We start from the raw sequence: 19,200 nt of genomic DNA, 5'->3' as shown, positions 1-19,200 counted from the left end.
GAAACTCACAGCTCATGCATGGGAAAAAAATGTACTTGTACTTTTTAAAAATCCCCAAACATGCTCTACAACTTTCATGTTTTGAGTTTTTTCTGAATCAAAATGGATCATGATGAAAACTGGCTGTAAAGTTTATCACTTTTTAGGGATCAAAGCTGTCTTGAAAATTTTCTAAGTGTTTCAACTTGAGACACCAACTTTATGTCCTCATAACATAGAATCCTTGCACTTTTATGGAATCAACCCTCTAGGACAAAGTTGAAGTATGGAACAAGAGCTTTCATTTGAGATTTGTAGCAAATAAAGTGGCTGCTCGGGTTGGAAGTTATGGTCTGAGAAAGTAGTGCACTTGAACATGAAATTTGGGTACTTGGTGAAAATTTCAATGTTTTCAAGATTGCCCTTTTTGCAAGTAACCTCATTTATCTTGATTTTTCTTGATCAAATTCACCAATTAAGCATATATCATGAAATTTAACTTGAGAAGTTCATATTTGATCATAAATCTCAAAAGTCAAAGGTTTGACTTTGTAGTGCATTGATTGTGTATCAGATGAATTTCAATTCTTGATCTTCAATGAATTCAAACTCTTGAGCAAATTGAACATCATGGATGGGCCCTAAGATGTACTTTAGTGTGTTGAGTGATGTTTCAAGGCTTGAGATCATGTCTTGATCAAAATTCTCAGATGAAATTGAATGTTGTTGAGAAACCCTAATTAGTGAACCAGATGAAAATGAAGCTTGATGCACTTCTGATTAGGACATAATACTCTTATTTGTTGATGGAGAGAGATATATTGAGTGTATGAGAACTTTATTTATTGATGATTAATCCAAAACTTTGACTGATTAATCCTTTGAGCTCTTTGAGGGAGACCCTAATTCACATATGAAACAAACCAGACATATCTTGATCTTGAGGTTAGCTATGCATGAATGATGTCTATGATGAAAATGATTATGAAATCTAGGGGTAAAATTTGGGGTATGACAATGTGTTTTTATTTTCTCCAATAATTTTAAGAGTGATGTTTATCAGAAATAAAGGTGCCTTGCAAATAAACAGATAAAATACGAAAAATGATTTGGGCACAACTTTTGTTGAGAAAATTTCTCTTTTACTGATTCGACCCTTAAATGGGTGACTGTACATAAAGATGCAGTTCCTTAATGAGGTAATTGTTGTGCATAGAAACAAAATGGCAATGAAAATTGAGTTCTTATTGAGTTTCCATACTGCTATGATCTTTATGTCTTTGATAGTCCAAGCACCCTGCTTTTGAAAAGTGAGGTAGATTGATTCTTTGTCTTCGAGGGATATGTTAGACACCTGAAAGTACTACTCTTTTCCTTGGAATTAATCCCTAACTTTTGCCTGGACCTCCCTTTCGGGTTTTCGATCCACCGGGATACCCATTTTTTCCTGAGTCGCCCTTTCGGGTTTTCAACTCAGCGGGTCAATTCTTATATTTTTATCCCTAATTTTTGCCTAGATCGCCCTTTCGGGTTTTCGATCCACCGGGATAGTTATTTTTGCCTAAATCTCCATTTCAAGTTTTCGATTTAGCGGATTTTATTATTCCACTTTTTTTTAGGCGAAGTACTTTTTAACAGCATCAGTATTGGTGGGAAGTGGCAATTCATCACCGTCCATAGTTGCTAGGATCAGAGCGCCTCTGGAAAAGGCTCTAACCACCACAAATGAACCCTCATAATTTGGTGTCCATTTTCCTCTTGAGTCCTTGTGAATGGGCAAGATTTTCTTTAGCACCAAATCTCCCTCTTGAAACACCCTGGGACGAACTTTTTTGTCGAATGCCTTTTTAAGACGCCTCTAATAAAGTTGACCGTGACCAAACGCTTTTAAGCGTTTCTCCTCAATAAGGTTGAGCCCGCCGTACCTTGATTGAACCCATTCTGCCTCGTCTAGCTTAGCCTCCATCAAGACTCTCATAGAGGGGATCTCCACTTCTATAGGGAGAACCGCTTCCATACCATATACCAAGGAATAAGGGGTTGCCCCTGTTGAAGTTCGTACCGACGTGCGATAGCCATGTAACGCAAAAGGTAACATCTCATGCCAATCCTTGTACATGACAACCATCTTTTGGATGATTTTCTTGATATTTTTATTTGCAGCTTCAACAACCCCATTCATCTTTGGTCGATAAGGTGATGAGTTGTGATGCTCGATCTTGAACGTTGTGCATAACTCGTCCATGGTCTTGTTGTTGAGATTTGACCCATTATCTGTGATGATTTTGTTGGGAATCCCATATCGACATATGATGTTGTTTTTTAAGAAACGGGCAACTACATGCTTCGTGACGTTCACATAAGATGTGGCTTCCACCCATTTGGTAAAGTAATCTATGGCCACCAAGATAAATCTATATCCATTTGATGCTTTGGGTTCTATCATTCCAATCATGTCGATGCCCCACATAGAGAAAGGCCAAGGTGATGCTATAACATTCAGCGGGGTAGGCGGTACATGTATTTTGTCAGCATAGATTTGGCATTTGTAGCATGCTCTGGTGTAATGGTAATAGTCGGCTTCCATCGTTAACCAATAGTAACCTACCCTTAGTATTTTCTTTGCCATGGCATGCCCATTGGCATGCGTACCTAAAGAACCTTCGTGTATGTCCCTCATAAGCTGATCAGCTTCATGTTTGTCCACACACCTTAATAAAACCATGTCATAGTTTTTCTTGTACAATACCTCATTGTTCAAGAGGAACTTTGATACCAACCTCCGGAGGGTCCTTTTGTCAAGGCTGGAAGCCTCTGCCGGATATTCCCGCTTCTCCAGATACTGTTTGATATCAAAGAACCAAGGTTTACCATATGGCTCTTCTACTGTCGTCAAACAATGTGCAGGTTCGTCAAAACGCCTAATTTCAACGTGAGGCTGATGGTTGGGCCATATTAATTTGTACATGGAAGCCAAAGTTGCTAAGGCATCTGCCATTTGATTCTCTTCTCGAGGAATATGAGAGAAAGTGATTTTGTCAAATTTTGGGAGTAGCTTCATCACATAATCCCGGTATAGAATTAGGTTAGCATGTCTTGTTTCCCAATCACCTCTAATCTGATGTATGACTAGAGCGGAGTCCCTGAATACTTCTAGTATCTTGATCTTCAACTCAATAGCTTCTTCCAACCCTAATATGCAAGCTTCATACTCGGCCATGTTATTGTGCAGGTAAAACAGAGCTTTGCGGTGAACGAAAGATGAAAATTCTTGGGAGACATCAATACTGCCCCAATTCCATGGCCTATTTCATTTGAGGCGCCATCGAACATGAGAGTCCAGCCTGCTTTTGGCTCAAGATTCTCCTCTAGTTCGGAGTCTTCAATATCCTTGATAGCCATGATGTTCTCATCTGGGAAGTCAAACTTCAACGGTTGGTAATTGTAGCACCTCAAATTTGCACCTCCCATTTGTACATACATTTCATTTTTAGGTCATTAACATCACATTAACATTGCATTGTCATTGCATAGTCCATTGCATCTCATCAGGCAAGACTGGTCAAGAGATTCAACTGTGCAAGCAAGCAAGAGCATTCTCCATGAGATCAAAGCCCTAGGGTTGGTACAATGAGTTCATATGATTCAAGGATCATTTTGAAGTGGTTTGGTCAAGAATTGGAGGCTCAAAGCTCATCAGTCAATGATCAATTCATCTGAAACCCTAGAAAGTCAACAAAAGTCAACTGTCAGTTCAACTATGGATTTGGAGGTGGGAGATGGTTAGAGATGCCTCATTCATGTGGGAATAGGTCTCACTTGACATTTCAAACATCAACATTGAAGGATTTGAGGTCAGATCAAAACTTGCCCAAAATAGCAGGTGACCTTTAATTTGAATTTGACAAAAATGGAAAGGTTTTCAACTCAAGATTATATCATCAAGAAAGCTTCAAACGAAATTTTGTCCAACATGAAAGTTGAATATCTTTCTCTCCCATTTCCAAAAAGTCCAAGATCATATATTTCTCATGTATGGTTGAAGAGATATGGATCAATCATGGCCAAGGGTGACATGAACTTCAAACATGCATAACTTTCAAACCAAAAGCCCAAATGAGATGGCTCTTTTTGCAACATTCTTCTTGTGACCTCTATTTTCCAAAACATACATCACATGCCATGAATTCTCATCACATAAAAATTTGCATTTTCACTTGATTTTGGAGGGAAAAATTCAAATTTGAAAATGAAGCATTGTTTGATCATTCTAGCACTTCCATTGGCTTCCAAATGAAGTTTTAAGTGAAATTCACATGCCACACGTGCACTGTTCATCACCAATTCCATGCATAAGGGTGAAATGGCAAATTTGCATTTACACTATCATTTCTCTAATCCAATTACCAATGGCTTAAGTGTGATTAAGAACATGATTAAGAAAGAGTATAAAGCCTAAAACCCTAACTGAATTGCATAACCACACCCTCATTTTTCAGATCTACAAAATTTCTTGAAACTTTTTCTCTCAATTTTTCTTGAAACTTCTTCAAATCAAACCATATTTCCTTGCTTAATTCATCATCTAGAATCATCATAGAGCAATATTGAAGCAAGATCCAAGCCAAATCGTGCACATTGAAGCAGCTCAAGCTTGAAGCTCATCAATGGTGAATTTCGAATTCTGTTGAATCAAGGACAATTGGACCTCAATATCACCTCAATACACTTGTACAAGCTTGCTAGAGGAAGATTGAAGCATTTCCAGGTCTGGAACGCGTGAATTTGAAAGCTGCTCTTCAAGAGGTCATGAAATCGATCCTCTTATTTCTCATTTTTGTTATGTGATTGTTATAGATCTCTCTCTTGTGATTACACTGAGCTTGGAACCACTAAAAACCATGCATTATTGAGTGAGATTCATTAATTTAAAGTTTCATGATGAATTTTTATTTTGCTCGATCCATTCGATTCTTGATGATCTATGCTTGATTAGTAGTTCATTCATGATCCTTAATGCATGTGCTACATGATGGTATTCTAATTTTTAAAAACTGGGAAAAATGTTCATCATGATTGTTGAGCTCCACTGTTGTTCATGCGCGCGTTTGAGAAGAAGAAGTGCAGGACTTTCAGCAACGGTTTCGATCCATGCATAGGCCACGCAAAAGTGTTTCTGAAAGTTTCCTAGGGTTTAAATTCTATTGGTGCATGCGCGCGCCCATGAGGGATTCTGATTGGCCAAGGCATTTTTAAGTGGAACGCGGCGTTTAGTAGAGGCGCCAAAGCCATTATTCAAATTAAAACCAATTAATTCATTTAATCCATTTTTCTTGTTCAATTTTTATTTCATTTTCATTTGCATCTTCTAAAATTCATAACAAATTAAATAATGATCCAAAAATGATGGGATTTTTTGCATTGCTTTTCTTTTTTCCTCTAGTTTTTTATCACTATGATATCCAAAGTTGTGCCTGGCTGATTAAATTTTTGCCCTAGGGTTCTTGTTCATGTGTGCATTTTGACATTGCCTTGCTTTTGCATTTGTGAAATGATGGTTGTTGATCCCATGCTCATGAAATTTGGCATGCTATAATTAGACATCTTGCTGGACATTTTGGTGTTGAGTTTGCATTTTTATCAATTGTCATTTGTGAGTTGTGATTTTTCTAAGTTGGTGTGACAATTTGTGTCATACCTTGTGAGGTTCAACTTGATTAATGAATTTTCCATGCCAAATGAATTCCAAATGCTCTGATTTTTTGTATGATGCACATTAGGGATGTTGTGAATGCTCATGATTATTTGTGGAATTTTTGGGTTGATTTCGGATTTATTTGAGATTTTTCTTTCTGGACTACCATGTGTGAGCTTTTGAATTGCCTTGATTTTCATTTGTTTATGAAATGCTTATGGTTTATCCAATGAATGTGAAATTTTGCACACTAGTTCTAGACATGTTGAATGTTGTTTTGGTTTTGGTTTGAGGTCTTTACCATGATCCATCTCTGTTTTATACCTATGCTAAGTGGATGTGATCATTTGTGTCTCATATGTGCTCATTGTGTTTGCCTTGACTTATGCAATTTGATTACCATGCCTAATGATGTCCAATGCCTCTAATTTTTTGTGTTATTATTATGTTATATGTCCTGTTTACTCATGAATTTTGTTGAGATTATTTGAATCATTTTTGAATTAATGTGCATTTGTTCATTCTGAAGTCACAATGTGGTTACAACTTGCATACCTTGCCATGTTTGATTCATGAAATGCTTTTGGTTGATGATATTGATATGGGATCTTTTGGATTGTGTTCTTGATTGTTTGAAATTGATTCATGTTAAATTTCATGTTCTGTTTTGAATGCTTGCCCTATTTTTGACCCTAGGCTTTGACCTAGTGGTTTGGACTCACTGTTTGGATTGTGGATTTCAGGTTAAGAAGTACATTGCTATGATTGAAGTGGTTCACTCTCTTGAGTTGATTAAATGATTGATATTGACTAACTTTGAGTTGTCTTGTAGGTTGAGGCCAAGTTATGTGTGTTGTGCCCATTGGCTTGTGCCTTGCATAATGATGCTTGATTGCTTTGTCTGACTGTTGATATTGACTGTCTGTTTGATTGTTTAACTTGTATACTGATTGGGTTAGAATTTTTTCAGGTACATTAGTTGCTTAAGTTCATTTTGAACTTGCTTTTGCTTTGCTTGGTTGCTTAACCATTTGAGGTATAACTCTCTGACTTCATGTAGTCTGGAAGACCTGTCCTGTTACTTGGGCAGGCACCTGTCTGAAGTCCTCCTTAAGAGGCAATGCTTGTGTTTGTTTAATGTTGTGCCTTGTACATTCAAAGACCTCCTAAGTGAAGAGGCATTGGCAGATACAAGAGATGTGCAATCCATCTCCTGCTACTCAGTGTGTCATCCACTTTGCTCACACACCTTGTGTTGATGCATTGTGGATAATAACCCAAGATCATGTTGTGTCAGTCATATGTGGAGAAGAGTTCCCTCATTCTGAACTCCCACACTTCCTATTTTGAGTCAAGCTCTCCCAAGCCTGGGATAAGAGCTGTGAGGCACACCCCTCACTTCCCATTTCATCTGCTTCACCCTAACTCTCAATGTTAGGGTTAAGAGCTAACCATCACCCTATTACAATGGTTTGTTTGTCGAGGTTGATATGACCCCTTGACTAAAACCTAACCTTGATTGAGCCCATTGATTGCATATAGTGTGTGCTATTTGTGTTTGTATGTTTGTACTATCTGGTTTAGCTTGCTTCCTGTGCACGTTAGGGTTAGTTTGGCTTGCTTCCTGTGCAAGTCATGTTTAGGTTAGCTTGCTTCCTGTGCAAGTTAGATAGAAACCTTAACATAGGGCTATGATGCATGACAACTTCTAGGCTCGAGTCGTAGTCTCCCTAGTAGTTTGTGTCTCCCTTTGTTCTGGTTAGGCTAGTCCTTCTTCCCGGTTTAGGGGAACTACGTCGCCCTGATCCTCATACCAGATGAGGTACGTAGGCAGGAGATGAGCTGATCTCTCCGAGCGCCCTTTTGTCTTTTTCAACCCCTTGTGTGTGTGTGGAGTCTGACGTAAGTCCAGCGATTGGCAGTTAGTTTCATGTGTCTTGTTTTCTGGTTGGAGTCTGATGTAAGTCCAGCGATTGGCATTCGGTTTCCAGTGTGTGTGTGTTTGTGTGGAGTCTGACGTAAGTCCAGCGATTGGCAGTCGGTTTCCTGTTTGTGTTGTTTGGCGTGCGTTAGCCGAGCTACGAGTGCTCTGATTCTTCTCTCGTCCGAGAAGATACGTATGCATAGGATGCGACATCCTAGCGAGCACGTTCCCCCGTCCGAACTACATCGACTTTGATGTCTGTGTCTGACAGACTATGTAGGCCCAGGATGCGATATCCTGCCGAGTCCAGTTTCTTTTGTATTCCTGTGTTTCCTTCCAGCCTTGTGTGATGTCTAATCAGTGTTTAGTAACCTTATCCTTTCTGTTGTGCGTGGATCCCGTCGAGTACGACGGATGCGTAGGGGTGCTAATACCTTCCCTTCGCATAACCGACTCCCGATCCCATCTTTCTCTGGTCGCGAGACCATGTCTTTTCCAGGTTTACTTCGATCGTTTCCTTTCCCTCTTTTGGGATAAATAACGCACGGTGGCGGCTCTGTTGTTTTCGTTTTCTTCCGCTGGTTTTTCGCGTAATGCGACAGCTGGCGACTCTGCTGGGGACATCCCGAGAAGTTGACCTCTTGCTGGTCCATCTTCCCTAAGCGGGTCTCTCCTATCGCTTTCTAGATTAGGGTTTGGTTGCTTCTGCTGTTTCATTTATTGCATTCATTTATTTATGTCTGCATTTATTGTTTGCATTTATGTTTGCATTCATTATTTTCATCTGTGCATCTGGCTGTGCTGTGTTGTCTCTCTGTTGGGGTGGGAGTCCCATGAGGTAAAAGGCTCAATACCCAGGCTATGAGTGAAATCTAGGACACCTAGGAATAGAGTGATTCAGGGGAAGCGGGTGGTATTGCGCCACTTAGCGGAACATTGATATCACGAGCAGTTCAGACTCTGATGGGGTATCGTCGTTACATACTTCGGGTATGTATATGATGATATTCTATGAAAGGGTTATTTATGTTGCGTTTCTCTCGACTTTACCCTGGCCTAGATGACACCCGTGAGTGGGGAGGGTTTGATTCATTGTTACAGGTACTGATGGTGACTATGGTTCAGATGGACTTATGGATATCTATCTCTGACACGCCGGAGTGCTATCCGTGATATCTATCAGCGGGTTCCGTTTATTTCGGAGCCCCGGGTTGAATTTGAGAGTACTTGTTCAGATGATCTGGTTGTCATCGGTTCAGTGGATTTCCTGTGATAATGGTGATATATCTCCCGGTTCCGTTTATTTCGGAACTCCCCAAGTTGGATTTACGGTTACTCGGGCCCTTAGATGATTGTGATCAGTTCAGGAAAACCGGTCCAGTACAGTTGGTCCTCAGTTGACTTGGGAGACGGCACAGTGACCTGCCTGCATGCATTTGCATCATCCTTTTGGTGATAACAAGTTTTTGTCTAGATCTTACCTTCATCCTTTTGGTGATGGTGATCAATTGCGTGTGTGCTTATTATCATCCTTTTGGTGGTAACAAGTTTTGTCGTTTGACAATACCTTCATCCTTTTGGTGATGGTGATTGTTGGCTTATTATCATCCTTTTAGTGATAACAAGTTTGTGTCTTGATCCTACCTTCATCCTTTTGGTGATGGTGATTAATTGCGTGTGTGCTTATTATCATCCTTTTGGTGATAACAAGTTTTATCGTTTGACAATACCTTCATCCTTTTGGTGATGGTGATTGTTGACTTATTATCATCCTTTTGGTGATAACAAGTTTTTGTCTTGATCTTACCTTCATCCTTTTGGTGATGGTGGTCAATTGCGTTGTTGACTTATTATCATCCTTTTGGTGATAACAAGTTGTGTCTTTTAATTATACCTTCATCCTTTTGGTGATGGCGATTGTTGACTTCTTATCATCCTTTTGGTGATAACAAGGTTTTATTTTGATCTTACTTATCATCCTTTTGGTGATGGGGATCCTTTGAGTTGTGTGACTTATTATCATCCTTTTGGTGGTAACAAGTTTTGTTTTTAATTATACCTTCATCCTTTTGGTGATGGTGATTGTCGACTTATTATCATTCTTTTGGTGATAACAAGTTTTGTCTTGTAACTGACCTTCATCCTTTTGGTGATGGTGATCATTGAAGTTATTTAGCCTATTATCATCCTTTTGGTGATAACAAGCTTTGTTGTTAGATCTTACCTTCATCCTTTTGGTGACGGTGATCTTTGAAGTTGACGAGTGAACTGTCATCCTTTTGGTGATAGCCTTGATACTATACTCTCAGTAATGGGAAAATTTTACCATAATGACTATCATCCGTTTGGTAACGGACATCGTCCTTTTGGTGATGGAAATCTCTGGATTGTGTCTAGCTTTCATCCTTTTGGTGATAAGCGAGATTTGTTGTTGAGCTTACCATCATCCTTTTGGTGATGACTACTTTTGAAGCCCGGATCTTTCCATCATCCTTTTGGTGATGACGATCTTGAAACTCATGTTGAATTCCCATCATCCTTTTGGTGATGACCATTAATTTGGACTGTCATCCTTTTGGTGCCAGGAAACATGTTAAGTTTTTGTCTTCACATTAAAAAACCTGTGCAAGATTTGAATGTTGACTCGAGGGTTGGCACTGACTTGACGTTCTACCCCCAATTACCTTGGTGTCCATTGCATTTTCATCTGCATCTCTCCATTGCATTTCAAAGGACAAAATTTGGATCCTTTCGTATTTAATTACCTTCCACCACGAATGTATGATGACCGTTGTCATTCTTACCTTCTAATTCAAGATAATTAAATAGGGGCAGCTGTCGTACCCCAATTTTGTCCGGGCATATTTAAATTTTTTCATACAATCGATCTCATTTTAATTTTTTGCATCATACGCATACCATTACATACATTTGCATCATAAATAAATACCTGAAATGTCAGTCAAAATAAATTTATTGGAGAATACAGACAGACCGGTTGAATTGTTAAAATTTGAGGAAAGACTGTATTTTTTTTATAAGTTTGTTTTGTGCCGACAATTTTAGTGTGACCAGTTCGATTTTTGAACAAAATTTGTACTCAATTTTTTTATTTTTTTTAATTGGTCAAATATTTTATTTTGATATTTAATTAAAGAAATTAGAATGATATTAAATATTAGTTTAGTTTTTTATTATTTATTTAATTAAATATTAGTTAGTTTTTTAAAGATTAGTTAGTTTAAATATTAATTAGTTTAAATTAATTATTAGTTAGTTTTTATGATTTATTATGAATAATAGGAAAATATATTTGTTTTTACATTGGATTCCAAATCCACATTCCAACGTCTCTCTCAAATCCCTCAAGTCCTCACCCGCCTCTCCACTCACGCTCCACTTACTCTCTCCATCCTCTCCTCACAAACGACAAAAAGAAAAAAAATATATACAAAAAACCTCTCACAACTCAGCTACCACTCCTCACCTTCCCTCACGATAAACTCTCGCTTCCCTCTCACTCATTCTACAAAAATCACTCCCTGAACACGCATTCCTCACACTCTCAACAAACCCTCAGGAAAAACCCTATCCGCCATTTCTCTCACCCTAAATCCATCTCTCTCACTCCACACGAAGACCCTCCTTCCATCAACAAACCCAAATCCGCTACCCTGTTTCGCTCAAACATCGCTCACCAAACACCATAAAATCTTCCGCCGGCAACCCACGCCTCCACTTCGTCTTCCTTCAACCATCCCTCCGACGAACACCCTCCGTCGCGAGTCACACTCCATCCGTCAACAACCACCAAAACCCTCTTCGCGCCACCACCAACGATAACCCTCACCCACCTCGCCGTCACTGGTGAAAACCCCGACGCCACTCTCTATCCTAAACTCACGCCGTCAAAACCCTAAATCCACCACTCACTTTTTCTGCCTCTCACCAACACAACAACCAAAACCCTAAATCGGACCCTTATCCACAACCGCGACCTTCATCTACAACAAACCCACATCTTCACAACCATCGTCATCATCCACTGTCCAAAACCCTACCTCCTTCACATTCACGAATCCTCAACAACCCAAAATGACACCGTAACCTCCGCACTTGTGTTTCCAAATGGCACTTTGCATTCAGTTGGATTGCAAACTATCCACGTCTTTGCCGTCTTAAACAACGTCATTACTAAAGATCCAGATCCTCGCGTTCTTGTAAACAAGGAGTTCAAGGTTGGATACTGCTTTTGAATTTGCTGAAAGGTGGTTCGTGGACAGAGATCTCACATTCTCAACTCAATCTTCATCGTCGGTCTTTCCCCTTTGATCTCCTTCATCAGCGCCGTCCGCACCGTCAAACAGCGACATCACCACAAGCAAGGCATCCTGGATAGCCACACCAACGTCATTACGGTAACGTCATTTCCATTCAAATTAAACTAATCAAGTAATTACATTTTAGCAATTAAGTTAATTAGTTTTAATCAACCGGATAATTTGGTTTAGTTAAATAAATTTTAATTAATTCATTTAATCGGTTTTGATCAACTAATTTTGTTAAAAGAAAAATGTACGAACTTATTTCATCATCAATTGATTTCTCACACTACCTTCATCATTTCAATTTCAATTCATCATCAATACAAAACCAATTTCAAAAAAAGCACAAATCATACCATTCTCGATTTAAATATCGAGCCCATTTTAAAACACCCTTGTAAGTCGATTGCTCTTAAGCATCGCCATCGACCTCACATAGCTTACTCATGGGCTTCCTTACAATGAAACCTACTTGGTTATTGATTAATCGAGTAGATGAAATAATACACTAAATAAACTCTTTTCATTTATTCATTAACACAAATTCAAATTATCTTTTTCCAAACCAATTCAATTTCAAAAGAATGTTCTATTTCAAACATAAACTTGGGATGAAAAGGAGATAGTAAGCGTACGCTTAACTATTTCTCAAGCACTTGAATAATTGACGTACGCCATATTGCGCAAGTTCTTGTCATCCGATTAAATCTTAAACCACAATTTCAAATCACGTTTCAAAATCAAACATAATTTCCAAATTCAAATCATACAAATTCAAATCAAAATATTTTAAATCATTTCTACAAATTCAAAATCCTCTTAATTAATCTTTGGATGAAAAGGAGAATAGTGAGCATCCGCTTCATTATCTCTCGATTATACGAATAATTGGCGTACGCCATATTGCTCGGATTTTCGTCATTCAAATAAAACCCTAATAATCATACAATTTCAAATCACATCTTCTAAATCAACTACAAATCCCAAATCTATTTAATTCCACATTTCAGATGAAAAGGAGAATAGTGAGCATCTGCTTCATTATCTCTCGATTATTCGAATAATTGGCGTACGCCACATTGCTCGAATCTTCGTCATCAATTCAAAACTACAATCGAATAAACTCAAATCATACCAAATCAAAACCTATCAATTCAAAATACAAATTATTTTCACAAATCAAATACGACATCCAAACATTACTTTTACAATTTAAACTTCGGATGATAAAAGATGAGAGGCGTACGCCTCGCCATCTCTCGATTATTTGAATAATTGGCGAATGCCATATTGCATAAATTATCGACTTCCGACTAAAACATTCTAAATAAACTTGGATAAGGGAATAAGGGGCGTACGCCTCATTATCCTTTGAATAAGCAAGTAGGGAGCGTACGCCTCACTACCATGCGTATTCAACATCCACAAACAAACTTTCAAAATAACCTGAATGAAAAAGGAATAGAAGACGGACGCCTTATTATTCCTCGAAAGAATTGGACAATTGGTGAACACCACATTGCTCAACCTTTCGTCGTTCTCCAAAAACATCTCAAACAAATCAAACTCAACTTCTCGCCCCCGAGCGATCAAAACCAAACCAAAAACACCTCAACAAATCAAACTAACTTCTCGCCCCCGAGCGATCGAAACCAACCAAACCCAAACACATCAAATCAACTTGTCGCCCCCGCGTGACCAAAACCCTTTCAAAAAGAACACTGTCAATCCTTTCTAATGCGCACAACAAACCAGTGCTAGAGCCTCCCCCGAGAGTAGACATGCCAGCGTTTAGCCTTTAGAACGCCGACCAACACAGTCGTTCATCAAAACAAAACACACCAAATATTCGTAGTAGCCCGAACTACGAATGCTCTGATTTCCTTATTGCACCATAAGGATACGTAGGCAGAAGATTGTTGTATCTTCGCGAGCACACTAATAAAAAAACCTCCCATTTCCCATCCTGAGGTCTTCATCCGTATCTATCATCAATTCTAATTTCTCGAAGAAATCAAATAACAATCAATTAACAGTCAAATAGCAAAATCAGACTAAAAGGTTCCCGTTGAGTACAACGGACGTAAGGGGTGCTAATACCTTCCCCTTGCGTAATCGACTCCCGAACCCGAATATGGTTGCGACGACCATTGTTCTTATTCTTAAAGGTTTTCTCGATATTTTCCTATTCCTTCATTGGAATAAATAAAGTTCGGTGGCGACTCTGTTTCGAACAACATTTTTTCCGCGTCCTATCGCGAGGGATCGTATCATCATTTTTTGAGGTGCGACAGACTGGCGACTCTGCTGGGGACCCTGCTCCAAGCAAGAGAGAGTCTAGCCTAACTTAGTTTAATTTTGTTGTGACTGTTAGAAGATGTTCTTATCTTCCTTGCTTGTTTCTCTATATTTTTATTATGTTGTTTGTATGTAATGTGTTTTGATACTTTGATATGGGACTTGATGTATGTTGTGAGATAAGCTCCATACCCGAGCTTCGAGGAAAACTTAGAACCCGGAGTTGTGTAGTATTGAACCGAGGGGTGTACACCTCATTGGAACAATACGAAGACTCCACCTAGAGTAGATCTGTTTGGAGTTTCCATCACAATATGGCTAGCCCATCATTGTGGGGAGGTTCTAAATACGGTCCGTGACTCTAGGAACCTCGCCTTAAACTCAAGTTTTGTTTTCATAACTGGCGATTATGTAGTATTGAACCGAAGGGTCTACACCCTGTTCGTACAATACGAGAATCCCACTTAGATTAGATCATTTCGGAGCTCCCATCACGATGTGGCTAGCCCACCATTGCGAGGAAGTTTTGAACTTGATCCATGAGTCTAAGTTCCTTCCTTGAAAACATAACTTTAGAACCTACCTTTGGGAATTTCTAGTAATCACAGAAACCCGTGCTTCTTCCTTTTATACTGAAGTACTCGACGTATGAATGACTTTGAGTATCTGTATTCCTTTATGGCAAAATTTCATGCATTTGCATATCATCTACATGCATTGCATATCATCTTCCAGAAACAAAAACTTACACCATATTCTACCCTTTGTCCAATAACCCTGACTACTCGACACCGGTACGAGACACGCCGCAATTACAAGATGACACTTGAACAGTTGGAAGCAAACCAAGTTTCGATGAGGACCGACATTGACTCCATGCAGGCAAAGATGGATCGCTTGCTGGAAACCATGTTGCTCTTAGCCCAGAAGGAGAAAGATGCTGAGACTAACGCCGAAGCCAAAAGAGTTGCTGCTCAATTTGGATCACCATCGCTTAGCATCCCTGGAGTAACCGACCTTAATGGTAACCCTGCCCAGCCTGGAGGAGGACCGATCCCTGTTCCGATCCCAATGTGCTTGGTGCCAGGCCTCGTGATTCCCCAAAAATTCAAAGTCCCAGACTTTGACAAGTACAAAGGGATCAGCTGTCCAAGAACTCACCTCAGAGCTTACTGCCGCAAGATGGCTGCCCACATCAGTAATGATCAACTCCTGATTCATTACTTCCAAGATAGCCTCAGTGGGGCATCCTTGGAGTGGTACATGCAACTGGAGAGAGGCCAGGTCCAGTCATGGAGAGACCTTGTTGAAGCTTTCCTCAAGAATTATCAGTACAATACTGATCTAGCACCCAATCGCACACAGCTGCAAGACATGACTCAACGCAACAATGAGTCATTCAAGGAATACGCACAGCGTTGGAGAGAGCTCGCAGCTCGTGTTCAACCTCCTCTCCTAGACAAAGAGCTAATCGATATGTTTATGGGAACTATGAATACCCAATACATGGAGAAGATGGTAGGATCCAGTTTCCCTACTTTTGCTGAGGTTGTCTCTGTAGGAGAACGGATCGAGAGCCAGATCAAGAAGGGAAAGCTACCTTGTGCTGCCAATGCTTCAAGTGGGATGAAGAAACCTTACCCTAATCTCCCAAAGAAGCCAGAAGGTCAAACTAATGCCATCATGAGAGGAGGAGGATATAGGGAGCCTCGATATGCTCCTATACCTTACAATCAGGTTGCCGCTGTCATCCCAACACCATATCAACCACCCTACCAGCAACCATATCAGCAGCCTTATCAACAGCCGGCTTACCAGCAGCCACATCAAAATCAACAACAACGTGCTCCACAACCACGTCAACCTAATCAGCAGAGGGCAAGGAGGCCAGAAAGACACTTCGATCCTTTGCCAGTGCCATACAACAAGATCCTTCCCTTCCTGCTAAAGGATGGAGCAATTGTTCTGAAGGAGCTAACACCTGTAACTCCACCATATCCTCCAGGCTACGACGCCAATGCTCACTGTGAGTATCACATGGGTGCCCCAGGGCATACCATAGAGAACTGCAAGGCTTTCAAGCACAAAGTCCAGGACCTGATTGACAGTAAGGCAGTTACTTTCACGCCAGTGAGGCCAAACATTGTAACAAATCCCATGCCAGCGCATGCAGAGTCGAGTGAAGCTCGAAGATAAAGCTTCCCACCAGCCTGGACGAGCAGGACAACTCCCAACGAAGAATCAAGAGTTGAGGCTTGTTCATTTGAATGAAGGCGATCATTATGCCATCTTTTCCATTTCGCACTTTTGTAATTTGTTCTTGATTGTTTAAGTACTGTATGCTTTAAACATTGTTATTTGTGTTTGGTTTTATTAATGGGATGATTATGCATGCTTTGAATCAATATTTCATATTCACTCATCTATCACAATTGCAAAAGCACAAACACATACTTTTACACTTCACCTCCTTTATCACACTATTGTTAGTAAATGTTGGAAGGAGGATGACGAAAACAAAATACTCATAATTGCTGATTGAATGCTTTCAGATAAAACCTTGCTGATGATGTACAGGCATTGTTTCAAATCCCCAAACACTGGAGAGATAAGGAGTTAATCCCTAGTCAACCACTTCGAGCCTAGAAGTAGGAGTTTCTTTCGGATTTATAAACCCTTACGCTTAACCTGGGGCATGGTAGTGTTCAGTTAATCTAACTACACTTTCGAATTACAAGATGGAATATCCCATACAAGGATCAACCACATGATATTCTTCGCACACATCCTGAAGCGTCGAAGGAACCATACAAATCCAAATTTTATGTCGGTTGTTCTTCAATGACTTGGCAGTCACAATTTTCCAAAAAAAAAACAAAGAAAAAGCCCGCTAAGTCCAACACCCTAAAAGGAGACTTAGGCAAAAACAGGGGCAATCCCGATAGATTAAAGCTTCAAACAAAGCGGTCCATGCAAAAGTTAGGGATCAAAACAAAAATCGAAAGAGACAATGAAAGTCTCCAACAAAACAAAACAAGATTCAGTGACCACCATACTAAGATCAAAGGGTCACCGACATCCAAAAAACGAAATAAGCTGGCTGCCATTCCAAGAGACCATGAATCACCATCTTTATCCTTACACATGCAAAAGACGAATGTCTGTGAATTAACTGAACGTAGGATTGGAGATCATCATGAAGAAGGGGTGGGTTAAAATAAACTTTGAGCCTTATATCCTTTTGTTTCAATAACCATGAACCAAGCCACATTACAGCCTTCAAAAGACCTAATTGAAGTAGGGTTTGTTCTAAAAGCATACTATAGCAATGTTGAGTAAACTGACTCCTAGAGATTTGCTAATATGTTATTCTCACTATATCACTCACACACTAGCTAAATCCAGCACCACGTTTGGACTCATGATCCACTCGCCACACACTACCACAACACTCCAAATGAATGATTGTTTTTCAAAACTCGCATAACTGTTGCATTAACATCACCATTTCTTGGATAACAATTCTTAATTGTTAGTCAATACTTGACATCGAGAAAATTCCAACGAGGGGCAATTCAAGAGGCACTTGATCGTTGGTGCTGACACGAATCAAGATCATCCTGTGAATCAGGGGCATGGCACCTTTTGATAGTTGACATAAGAAGTAGTCAGTATAAGACAAATCTCCAAGCATCGGTTGATCATGGAGGAAAAGTACTTCAGTACTCAACCCACCTGGGGCAAGTCCCTCAAAGGCCAGACAGAGGCAATACAAGTTGCAAGGGGCAAAACTCCCTTCATATCTTCAAGTCAGTCAAGCAGATTGCATCAGACATTAGTGATTGCTTGAATTCACAACAAAATGTCGAAAGTTCATACCAGTACAACATCATACCTTGACAAGAATCCTTAGGGCACGTCAAAGGTGCAATCATCATGCGTTGATCACGTCGCTATGCTCAGTCATAGGCTGGCCAAACATCTCAGAAGAAGAACTGAGATCTTCTCAAAGACGAATACACAACATATCAGCAAGAGATCAAACTTGGGGCACCAAGAGTATCCACATCTATTGCGTTCTCATCACGTCATCAACTACCGAGTGTCGGGAAGTCATATCCTTCCACCAACCGATAGTTCAATCTACATTGACAATTACCAGAAAAGCCAAAAGCTCACCTTGCTGGCACCCACACAAAAACAAATACAACCAACTTTGGTTTCTACAAAACACACTGCCTTTGAAAAGGGGGGCCAATCCCTATCAAACCAATAATCTTTTGCATTCAAACATGCATCACATGCATCACCTCATACATAACTCATACATAACATTTATGCATATAACACGATTCAAAATCCAAGGTTTAGTCGTATGCATCCAGGTCAACCCTCAATTGAGGCATTGTCACTTTCTCTGAAGTGAGTCCCTACCCCACTATTGGGCATTCCCCATTGAGTTACATCTTTCAACCTTTTGTTGATAAAATGGTATCCTTAGCTAAGTCAAACATTGTTTCTTTAAACGCTTACCTTGTTTCACGTAGAGCGTCCTTCAATGAGTCGTCTCCTGTGACCTTTTGTTGATAGAAACTACATCTCCCTAGAGAATATTGGTTGTGCAACCTTTTGTTGTTGATACCCCAAGCATATCTTACCCAGTTATGTTCCATATTACCCAGCAAATCAGGTCTATTGAACTTTGACAGTAGCCTTATTTTTCCAATATTTTTCTCACTATCATCCTTTTGGTGAAGGTCCATTGAGGAATAATATTAATCATCACCCTGTTTACGATAACTGCAATCCTTATGGTGATAAGCAATCCTTGTCATGTTGGTTCAATCATCATCCTTTTGGAGATGACGTCCAGTTCAATCTAAAATCATCCTTTTGGTGATGGAGATTATGGAGTTTGGTTTAAACTATCATCCTTTTGGTGATGGTGACACTTGAAAAAGTCCAATCCCACTGTCATC

This window comes from Lathyrus oleraceus, chromosome 3 (assembly GCF_024323335.1).
Source record: "Lathyrus oleraceus cultivar Zhongwan6 chromosome 3, CAAS_Psat_ZW6_1.0, whole genome shotgun sequence".
In the NCBI taxonomy this organism is placed as follows: domain Eukaryota; kingdom Viridiplantae; phylum Streptophyta; class Magnoliopsida; order Fabales; family Fabaceae; genus Lathyrus; species Lathyrus oleraceus.
Note: the sequence above shows the minus strand (reverse complement) of the source record.